Below are 9,781 nucleotides of genomic sequence, written 5' to 3'. Positions count from 1 at the left end.
GTTGTTGTTCAGGGAACAAAGAGAGATGAAGGAAGTAGGCAAAACATAGGCAGCCAGGTCTACCTAACGTAGTGTCTTTTGGGCACCTTGCAACCACTGCGATGGATTAGTGGCTATTCTGTTGTGCTGCTGACCACGAGACCGTGTTTTAGAGCTCCGGGCGCGGCGACCGCATTGCAATGTGTGCGGAATGCAACAACGCTCGTGGACTAAATTTGGGGTGCATCCTTAAAGGGACACTAAAGGTTACCAGAAAGTCAAGTTAAAGTGATAAAGCAACGCTCTAGAACGTCTAAGGCGTAAATATTATCGCGAACAGAGCTTTAGTAACCGAGAAATTGAGGTAAATGCATGACACGATTTGAGACCCCCAGCGACATTTCGGTACTAACCCGATGACGAAAGCACTCCTCATAATTTATGTCGCTAGTACTCAAAAACTCGTATTAAAAAGATCATTTCATTAGATTATAAGACGGAAGAAAATGCTACTTGCCTACTTCTATTCGATTCTAAGAAAAAAATAACATTTTCGCGTTACCCTTGAGTAGTACGGGTGATCGAAAGGTTTCGTTTTCGCTCGACTCTGCGCGCGCTTTGGAGTTTCAGTTGTTTCTTTATCGCGTCGTGCTGCGGTGGTCCTGCTGGCTCGCGAAACTTGCATTTGGAACAAACAGCGAGAATGCCACGTCCATGTGATGTCGTGGGATGCGCGAACGGTCCGCGGAACTTGGCCAAGGGCAGTTGCAGCGGCGAATCCAACGTTACTTATCACTGTGTGCCAACGAGTGAACCTCTCCGTTCGAAATGGTTAAGTGCCGTACCTCTGCCACAGCGCGCTGGCAAAGAGCCGAAAAATCACATAGTGTGCTCGCTGTACTTTTGTCCAGAGGATTACGAGTTCAACGCCGACTTAGTGAAGTCGCGTGGAGTGCCTTTCAAAGCAGGCCGCCGGCGTAGTACGCAACAACGCCGGCAACGCGAGCTCTCAGCAGCAGGTCACGTTCATCAGTGCTTAAATCGCGAGCCAACGACCCCAGCATCGCGAGCCAATGTGTCGTTGTCAGGGTCGTCCATTGCATCGAGCGTCGAAGTTGGCGTCATAAAATAAAGAACAAGCTTATCGTCGCGCGCTTTCCCTTCCGCTAGCCACCATAGTTCCGCTTTCGCGCTGCTGTCGGCTCTGTCTTGGCTCTGTTTACGGCCGCGCGTTTTCGTTTTGCGCAGAAAAGCGGTAGCGCCGTCTGCGGGAGCCGTTTTACTCACCGACGGCGCAACGTCACTATGAGACCATGACGTCAATACTCCTCGATCGGGGGGCGGGTGATTTGCACTGCGCTAGAGCTACGCGGAGGCTTCAAAACGCATTTTCTTTTAAAATAAGTCTCTTCTTCGCACGAAACAAGCGTTTCGAGGTTTCTGGGATGGTATTTCAACAGTCCACGTTGACTTAATATTAACCTTTAGTGTCCCTTTAATAACCCCCCAAGAGGTCAGAATTAATCCGTAGCTCTCCATTACGGTGTCTTTCATAGCCCCTGTGTTGCTCTAGGATGCGTAGAACCCATCTTTCAGTCAACGAATCTAGGCACTTCAGCGATTTCTGCGGCTCTGAACTCGTTGTCTGCGATAGTAGCTGCGCCCGTGACTGCCGCCGACTACCTTCAACGTCCTCAGCCTTGTGCAACACCCCCTCAATCTTCTGCAAAGGCCCCGAACTGTATACAATGATGAAAGCATGAAAAATAAACGCGGTGGTGACGACAACGACAGCCCGACAGCGCCGACACGGTGAAAATGGCGGTAACGGCACGACGAGAGCGATACGATATGTGACAACGATAGCACGACACCGCACACCGCAGAGTAATAAAACGGACAGGGCAAGCCCTGTTCAGAGCTAGCTCGTAAGTTCTGCAGCAGTAAGGTGTCACAACGTGTTTTCTATACTACTAGTTAAACGATGCAGGGATCAAGGCACAACGGAACGGATGGGAAGACAGAGCAAACCCTTGTTCAAGCTCCGGAGCTAGAGGGATGTAAAGAGAAGGGAAAAGGCAAAAGACAAGCAAGAATAAGTAAAGCGAAATCGGTCACACAAAGCAGAAGGTGTATGCAGCACTATCAAAGGGAATGTCACAGGACCATACAGACCGCGGTATATGAACATGAACTAACGCACTAGCGGCCATATGCCATATTAGCGCAGGCATTCGTTCGGATAACTTTCCGAGAAATGTTTGTTCTTATAATGTGCGAACGTCTGATATAGTTGTCTAACACATCGCTGAGCACTCAGCTTTTAGCAGTGTAACGAGGAGAGACGTTAAGAAAGCGCGACGTCTCATCATCTCAGCACAGCCGTGTCAGGTACAGAAATGTCAGCCGGTCAAATAATAGAAAATGCACATAACTTCGACCGCGACGCAGAGGCACACACGATAAAGCATAGTTTGCTCGTTCGACTCGGTATGATCCAGGTGGAAGAAGAGAAACGTTGGTGGCACTTCATAGAAACGCTTCGTTCCACGAGGCTACTCGCTCAGGTGCCGTATAATGAGGACAATCCACATCACGTTCACCAACGTGGTATATCTAAACATACATACAGCTTTCTCGGGAAGGTAGGGCGCCTGCGTTGGCGCGGTCATTCCAGTGACATTGCAGTCCTAGCAGACAAAGTACGCCCTTGGTGTACTGAAAACGCTGAATCTGCCTAACCTCCAACAGCAGTCCATGCTGTCCGCGGCTCATTGACGTTTGGAAAGTTTGCAGTGCTTCATTTCAGTCAGAGAATACGATCCATATATATCGTTGACGAGGCATCTCGTGAATAAATTCGAGTGGTTATTAAATTGAGGCTGCGTTGTCGCTTCGATGCACAAATATTTGCATTCAGTTTTCGCCTGACGTGAGCTTTCTCTCGTGCCTTCTAACGTTGATCACTGAGCCAGTTACCGTTTGTTGGCAGCTTTTACTGGCAGGCCGGCGCCAATGTTTTCTCGGCGTCTGCAACCCGACAGCAAAAATCACTTCACGCACCTCTTCTTGGTGCTTGAAAAGGACAACATCATATGTTCCGGAAAATACGTCATTTAATTAGTGCCAGCACCAACGTTTCCGTGCACTGCAGTCCCAGTCCTGTATTGTTAACGCCAAGCCGCGATCCGCTTTAGCGCAGATCGGCGCTAAGGCGCGCCACGCCCATTGGCGGGAAACTGACCTACCCTAAAAGTGGGTCGGTTTCCCACCGAAATCGGGATGTCTGTAATGACTTTAGAGCAACCCTGTACGTGTTCATTTATTATGTAGGTCGAGAAAGGCATTTGAGACCGCTAGACCAAAACATAGAAAAAAAAACATATGGTGAAATACAGTGGATTCTCACTAGAGAAAAATTTTGGACCGTAACTTACCGAGATTATTTTATATAAAAAAATCTTTTTTTTTTCTGTTTACGCTGAAAAAGAGAATTTTTCTTAATTTTAAAAGGATTGCTCTTTATAAAATAAAGTGAAAATATTGTGATCAGTACTATGAGTGTAATGAGTTTTGTTCGTCTATTTGTTCTTCTCAATTATATTTGTTTGCAGCTTCACCAGCTACGTATGCGTAGGCAGGTAGATCTTACATGCACGAACCAATTAGTCTTAATTTTTTTAAAAAGATACAGCTGCTCTCCACGCGAGTCATGCCACTCAGAGCACAGCTACTCATACCGGTCGAGTATAGCTACCTGGATGCGTCGCATAATGCCGGGTGCCTTGTCATCACCTATCTTGTTACATCTCATATGTTCTATGTCACGTGCTTGTACTTGTATGATCTGTTACAACGGCATATCAGCATTTGAGTCTCTTGTATTCCATAAAAGCTCATGAGGGAGCCAAAGTCAATCTCGTAAGGGAGTAAACTATGTAACAAACTTTTCTGCAAAATGACAGAGAAAGTTACCAACAGAAAATGTCAATGAAACTACAGAAGAAGGGAGAACCAGAAAACAGAGCTAAATAGAAAAGGATTGTCGCTACAATTGGCATTCTTTATTTTTCTGTCACCTAAAAAAATTTGAAGGACGCGTAAGCATCGCCTTTAAGAGTGGAACGCGATAGCGTTCAAAGACCCTTACTGCTTTTCATGCTCCCCGGAAACTGCAGCTTATGTAACCGTAAATTTTACCGGGAAACGCTGGCTGCGAACGCTATGCACGAAGGCGAGCTTTCTGGTAGAAACGGGGCCTCTTGCGTGGGTCGATCTCCTGTTATTGTTTCGCACGTTTAATATTGTAGTCTCAGAAAAGTTAGCATAAAGGACAAGCGCTGTTCGTGTTTCTTGTTTTCTTTTTTTTTTTTTTTCATTAAATTTGTTTGTGGGCTGCCGTTCTCAAAATTCCGAGGAATAACTTTGTAAAGAATGAAAGACGAGGTATGGGCAACTTTGGTGGTAGAGAAGTGGCTGGGTATGCGTGGTTCGCAATTTGGTGCGAATATTATTTTGCCGAGGCGACGTCCAACGCTGGACGCTAGACACGGGACGCCGGGTGTACTGTTACACGGGCCTCCTTAACGCTATCGCGTTAAGATGTTGACAGCTATGATTTCCAGGCCACTCCAACTGCAGCAGGCCATGACGAGTGCCTGCACGCAGCCAACGTGGTCACCAGGAGGAGGTCCAGACGCAAACCATTGAGGCAGCCGTGGTACTGCTAGTAAGTTTGGCAGACTAGCATGTTGGGTCTGCTATTCTTGCGGGAAACTCTCAGCCATATGCAGAAATTCTAAACACTTAATTCAGTTTTCCTGCCCCGCCGCCCCACGGCGCACCGCTATTTTCAATCTCACTAAGACTACTAAACTTAAAATTCTAAAATTTCCGCAATGGCGCAAATAGGAACCTACCAACGTGTTAGGCCAACCAACGCACTTAACCAGCAGTGTAAGGGAAGACTGCGCCTGACAGTTCCGATTTATGGCTAGGAAGTGCATATAGACAGACTTGGAAATATTGTGTAAAGGTATAGAGGATTTTTTCTTAGGAAAGTAATCCAACGCCACAGTTTTTATACCCCCGCGATATTACGAACAGATCTTCATCTTGATTTGAGGTCAGGTAGTGTTTTTTACGACAGGGACCTTAAGGAGATGGTTACTTTTTCCAACTAGCTAAATTAACAAGCATGGTGTCACGCGCGCACCAGCAAACATGAACACGTCTGACTCGAAGGTCGCGGAAACTCACTGTCAAAACGCTGGCGTGGGGAGACGCGGCAGCAGCAGCCGCGAGCGAATTGGCCTTCGTGCCGCCGCTCGCATCAACGCGAACTAAGCAGCGAAAACACAGCGCAGCGCGGACGAGGTTTCTTAGCGCGCGTTCTATGTCCCTAGGCGTGCCGGCATTGCGGAGAGGGGTCGAGTTTGTTTACGCTCGGACGCTGCCTGCCGGCGCGGTGAAATAGGTGAAGCAGCGGGCACTAACGCCCCATTTGACGGCGCTCGTGCTAAGTCACTCGCACCCGACCGTGGCTTTCTCGCGTCTTACGGCGATGTACCTCGGAAATAACATCACAGATGTTTCCGTGGAAGCGATAGTGATCGCATTAGTGGTCGGGCCGCATATATTGAAAATCTAGAAGTCAGAACGCATTAGCAACCGCGTCTGAACGCCAGTGGCTGAAAGGCCGCCGGTGACTCTCGACGCCCCTGCAACCGCTATGAGAATACGTCGCGCTATCGTAACGCCTCTTATGCTAACCTAACCTATCTTGACCTAACGTTAACGTGAGCAAATGTGGCCGAGACGCAAAAACAAAAATCTGCACGGCGTGACCGCTGTGAGAATACGCCGCGCCACCCTAACGCCTTTTACGCTAACGCAACCAACCTATAGCAACCTAAACATAACCTAAACCTAAGCTAACCTGACCTAACGTGAGCGATACGCAAAGCCAATAATCCTCACGGCGTGACATCAGGCAGTGGAGTTCAACCGCGGTTGCTAAGGCGCTGTGCGTTTATTTAACTCAGAGGGTACCACTCAAACATGCTCCTGAAAAGTCGCGGACAGCAGCGTATACGAAAAGCCTGCCAAGAGCTAAGATACTGCACTAGGAGAGCAGGCCGGACCTCTACTGCCCGTACTTATCAGTGATGGTTTTTTTTTTTTTTTTTTTTTCTAAGGTAGAGCGCCGTAAGGGGCAACAAAGGTTTAATCCGGCATGACTGACTCAGCACCAGCGCCACAAGCGCGAGAAAGTCTGTCCGACGTACCTTCAGGCGCAGCGATCACTAAATAGGGCGTCCGTGCCCACTGCCTCACCGCGCGGGCAGCCAGCCTCGGAGCGTAAACTCGACCCCACGCCGCAATTCCGGGATGGGCGTCTTGCGCTGTAGTTTGATGTATAGTAGCGGCGCCTGGTGGCGGCGCGGAAAACGACATCTGGGTCGTACCAGCTTGGGTCGTATTGAGCCCTGGCTGTGGCGAAGCACGTTTCTAGGCCGAGTTTTGCGTCGATTCGCACTTTTTTCTGCCCTGTTGCGAGTGCGAAAAGGCTCGTCACTTCTCACAGACCACGTCGACCACGTTGTGAGCTGGTCGCAGCCTATAGTTTAACGAAAACGGACTCTCCATGTGCCGTGGGACGTAATGCTGGAAGCAGAAGGAATCGGCGACGGCGATCCGGAGGGACCTAGCTCAGCATCGAAAAAGCGTCACCGTCGATACTGCTGCGTCGTGGGCTGCCATGAACAAGAAGGCCTGAATTCCAACATCCGATTCTATCGTTTCCCTTCAAGGCCTCACGAAGCGGAGCGTCGGGCGCGCTGTATAACTGCAGTTCGTCGCGCTGGGTAAGCGAAACTTCGCGCCATTCTGACTGCTTCACCTGTCTTGAAGCTTGCTTGATTATAGATCTGCGTTCTAATATTCGGGCTTTTGCACCTACAGTCCCGACGGCAGACCGACATAGCAGCAGGCATGGCTGGTGATTCACGATTCGAAACCCGGCCACAGCGACAATTAACAATTCGACCGGTGCGAAGTGGTGAAGTGCCCAGGTGTGTGCAAATGACCACAAATGGCCGGGCTGATTCGGTGACAATTCACTACCCCACTACGAGCAGCACAGGTTAGAGAGTTAAATGTGCTCATACTTGACCTCAAGCCAGCACGTTGAGGCAGCGCAGCAAGGCAGTATTGATTGCAGCACATCGATGTTCGAGCCCTGTCATTAAAAGCTACATCAAGCGAGCAGCGCATGAGCTCGCGCTGCAGCGCGATTCGCACGTACGTGCGAGCTCATATGCATTGCATCAGTTATTACCAGTTACTAAAAGGGACAGATGGCCGCTACTACAACGCAGGTATAACTACTTGTTTAGCGGCATGCAGTCAACAAAGATTGCAGGAGACCCGCCGTTTCGCGGCATGTCGAAAGACCGCTGCCGTCGCGGCGCGTACGATCGTGCGCTCGAGCAGTTCGTACATCGCGGCATGCTGAAAGACCGCTGCCGTCGCGGCGCGTACCGTAGTGTGCTCGAGCAGTTCCGTACACATGATGTCTGCTTATCGCTGCTGTGGATTCATTTATAGCAAGCATTTCCTCGCGTTTGTGCGCCTGAATCTAGCAGCGTGCAAACCTTACCTGAAGTTCCACTTCGTACGCGACTCGCTTCACTTGCGATTGACACCGCGCTAAAACTTCGCCGCTTAATTCTTGAACGGCATACACGTACTCGGCACTGCATAATTTCCTGCCTTTACGCAGCGTGCCACTCCTGAAAAAATCTTCGGTGCCCGATATTCGCTGCAGGCCGTGATACAACACAACCGAAAGTGGCGGGTCCATATTGTAAACGTGCTTTCCGAAGCAGACGACCGAGCTTGGTACGACCCATTTTAGGACAGAGGGCGCTTTTTAGCACCTTTCTGGCAGCGCCCCCTGGACAATGCAAGAGCCCCATGTCTAGGGGACCCAAACGCATACAACAAACGCTAAGAAACTTCCTCCGTAGTGCCTAGGCAGACGGAGCAAAAGCCACCAGATTTTCACTCTCGCACCCGCTCGTACTCGCGCCTGCGCACAAACGGCTAGGGTACCCTCAATGAACGTCTCGTCCTATGCCGCTTGTCGATACACGCATGGATACATACGTCCTTGACGTAATGGTTCCAATATCGGGCTTGTGTAATCAGCCGTCGTGTGTTCTAATCCTGTCTTCTGGCGATATTAATTGTATTTATTGAATTATTTATGACAGAGAACCTAATTTGCAACGATGTGTTTACGAAGTGACGAAACCGTTTGAAGCCAGAAGGACGAAGTTTAGGCGAATCCATCATTCCCATGTTAGCTGAACCAGCCCGCTCTTTGTTCTTTATGTGTGAGCCAGCTTGCAACTTCCGAAGACTCTAGCGCCAGAGTTAATTGTTGTATGAAGCTCTATTCTATACATTTACTTTGTGGCTAGGAACGAGCGAGAGGGGCAACGGTGTTTGTTTATTTCTTTCTTTGATTTCTTTTGCTAGGCCCGTGGCGAACGAGCTTCGGTCGAAGCCTGGTGGTGGCACGAGCACGTGGAGCTTATTCGAAGAAGCGTGCAACTGGCGGCACGCGCAGCCGCGTTGCTTCCGTTCCTTGTGTGTTCCATTCTCGGCATCCAGGCTGCCGCTGCGAAGCAAGACCCAGTGCCAACGTCGTACGACTTCAACGAGTACGCGTCTACTGCAGCCTTAGATTGCACCATGAGTGACCGACGACCACCGGGCGAGCAGCTGGTTTTTCCGAACATCTTCACCGAAGGCGAGTGTCAGCATGACACAATGTTTGGTACGAGGCCGGCATCGCGGCGGCAGCTTGAGCCTGGGGCGGCGTATGAGCCCGACGCTCCAGGGTCAAAATTTGAGGCGGCTAGCACGCAGACTGGCGCCGGCGGCTGCCTGCGAACAGGGACCACTCAACTACACGGACGACCCGCGACAGTTTCCGCAGAAAGCTACCTTCAGCACGGCGCACCACGCTACCGATCGCTGCGCATGAACTTCACGTCCCGCCTTTGTGAACCCGTTTTTGCTGCTGCTTCCGTGGATCATATCGGACCTCTGCATGCGTTCCTGTGCTGTCCCCTCTCCCATTAGTGGTGCCTCTAATATCGGCTGAAGCAGTGTGATGAGTGATTTGGACTGACTTAAGGTGCCAAAGCCTTCCCTGGAAATTTGAAGATAAGCATTTTTTTTTTATTCCTTCTTACCGCTTCCTTTGAATGAGCAAAGGGAAGGACAGTGCCTTTTTGCTCATACTTAGCCGATAGTTCACGATGTTTTTTTTTTTCTTCCATTTTCCTCAGCTGTCAGCTGGATGTATGAACATGAAAGTGTGAAGTGCAACCTCGCGAGAGGCGAGTGGAGCCAGACAAGTGTGCTGTGAATTTGCAGTTTCTTCTAAAGGCCATATCCGGAAATGCTTACGTGGTTCAAATAAAGTTTGTTAACTGCGTGTACTAAGGTGCGGACTAATATGCTTGATTGCGCACTGTGCCCTGTGCTGCGTCTTTCATCGATAAAACTTTGACCCCTCTCCGAATAATGTAAACCAGAGAAGCCTTCTTTTGGTGAAAGCGGCAACCACACATATTTCTGTCGTATTTTCGGCGTAGCACCTACTGTAGTCAGCTACTTTTAGACAGTAACTACTTTAACTGTTAAGGAAGGAGTTCAGTTCCCAAGAATTATTTTATTTCGCCAGAGCATGCTTGACCTATGACGAAGGGATGCAGGCCAAAAGAAT

General features: G+C 49.4%; 1 long non-coding RNA gene across 1 annotated transcript; it reads left to right on the top strand.

Moving 5' to 3' along the window:
• Nucleotides 1–8,099: 8,099 nt before the first annotated feature.
• LOC129388200 (uncharacterized) lies at nucleotides 8,100–9,494 on the top strand. Its single transcript, XR_008615231.2, has 2 exons — nucleotides 8,100–8,378; nucleotides 8,524–9,494. It is a non-coding gene; the product is annotated as an uncharacterized lncRNA (long non-coding RNA).
• Nucleotides 9,495–9,781: the final 287 nt, after the last annotated feature.

This window comes from Dermacentor andersoni, chromosome 1, assembly GCF_023375885.2.
Source record: "Dermacentor andersoni chromosome 1, qqDerAnde1_hic_scaffold, whole genome shotgun sequence".
Taxonomy (NCBI): domain Eukaryota; kingdom Metazoa; phylum Arthropoda; class Arachnida; order Ixodida; family Ixodidae; genus Dermacentor; species Dermacentor andersoni.
This window is presented reverse-complemented; position numbering and strand designations above follow the sequence as displayed.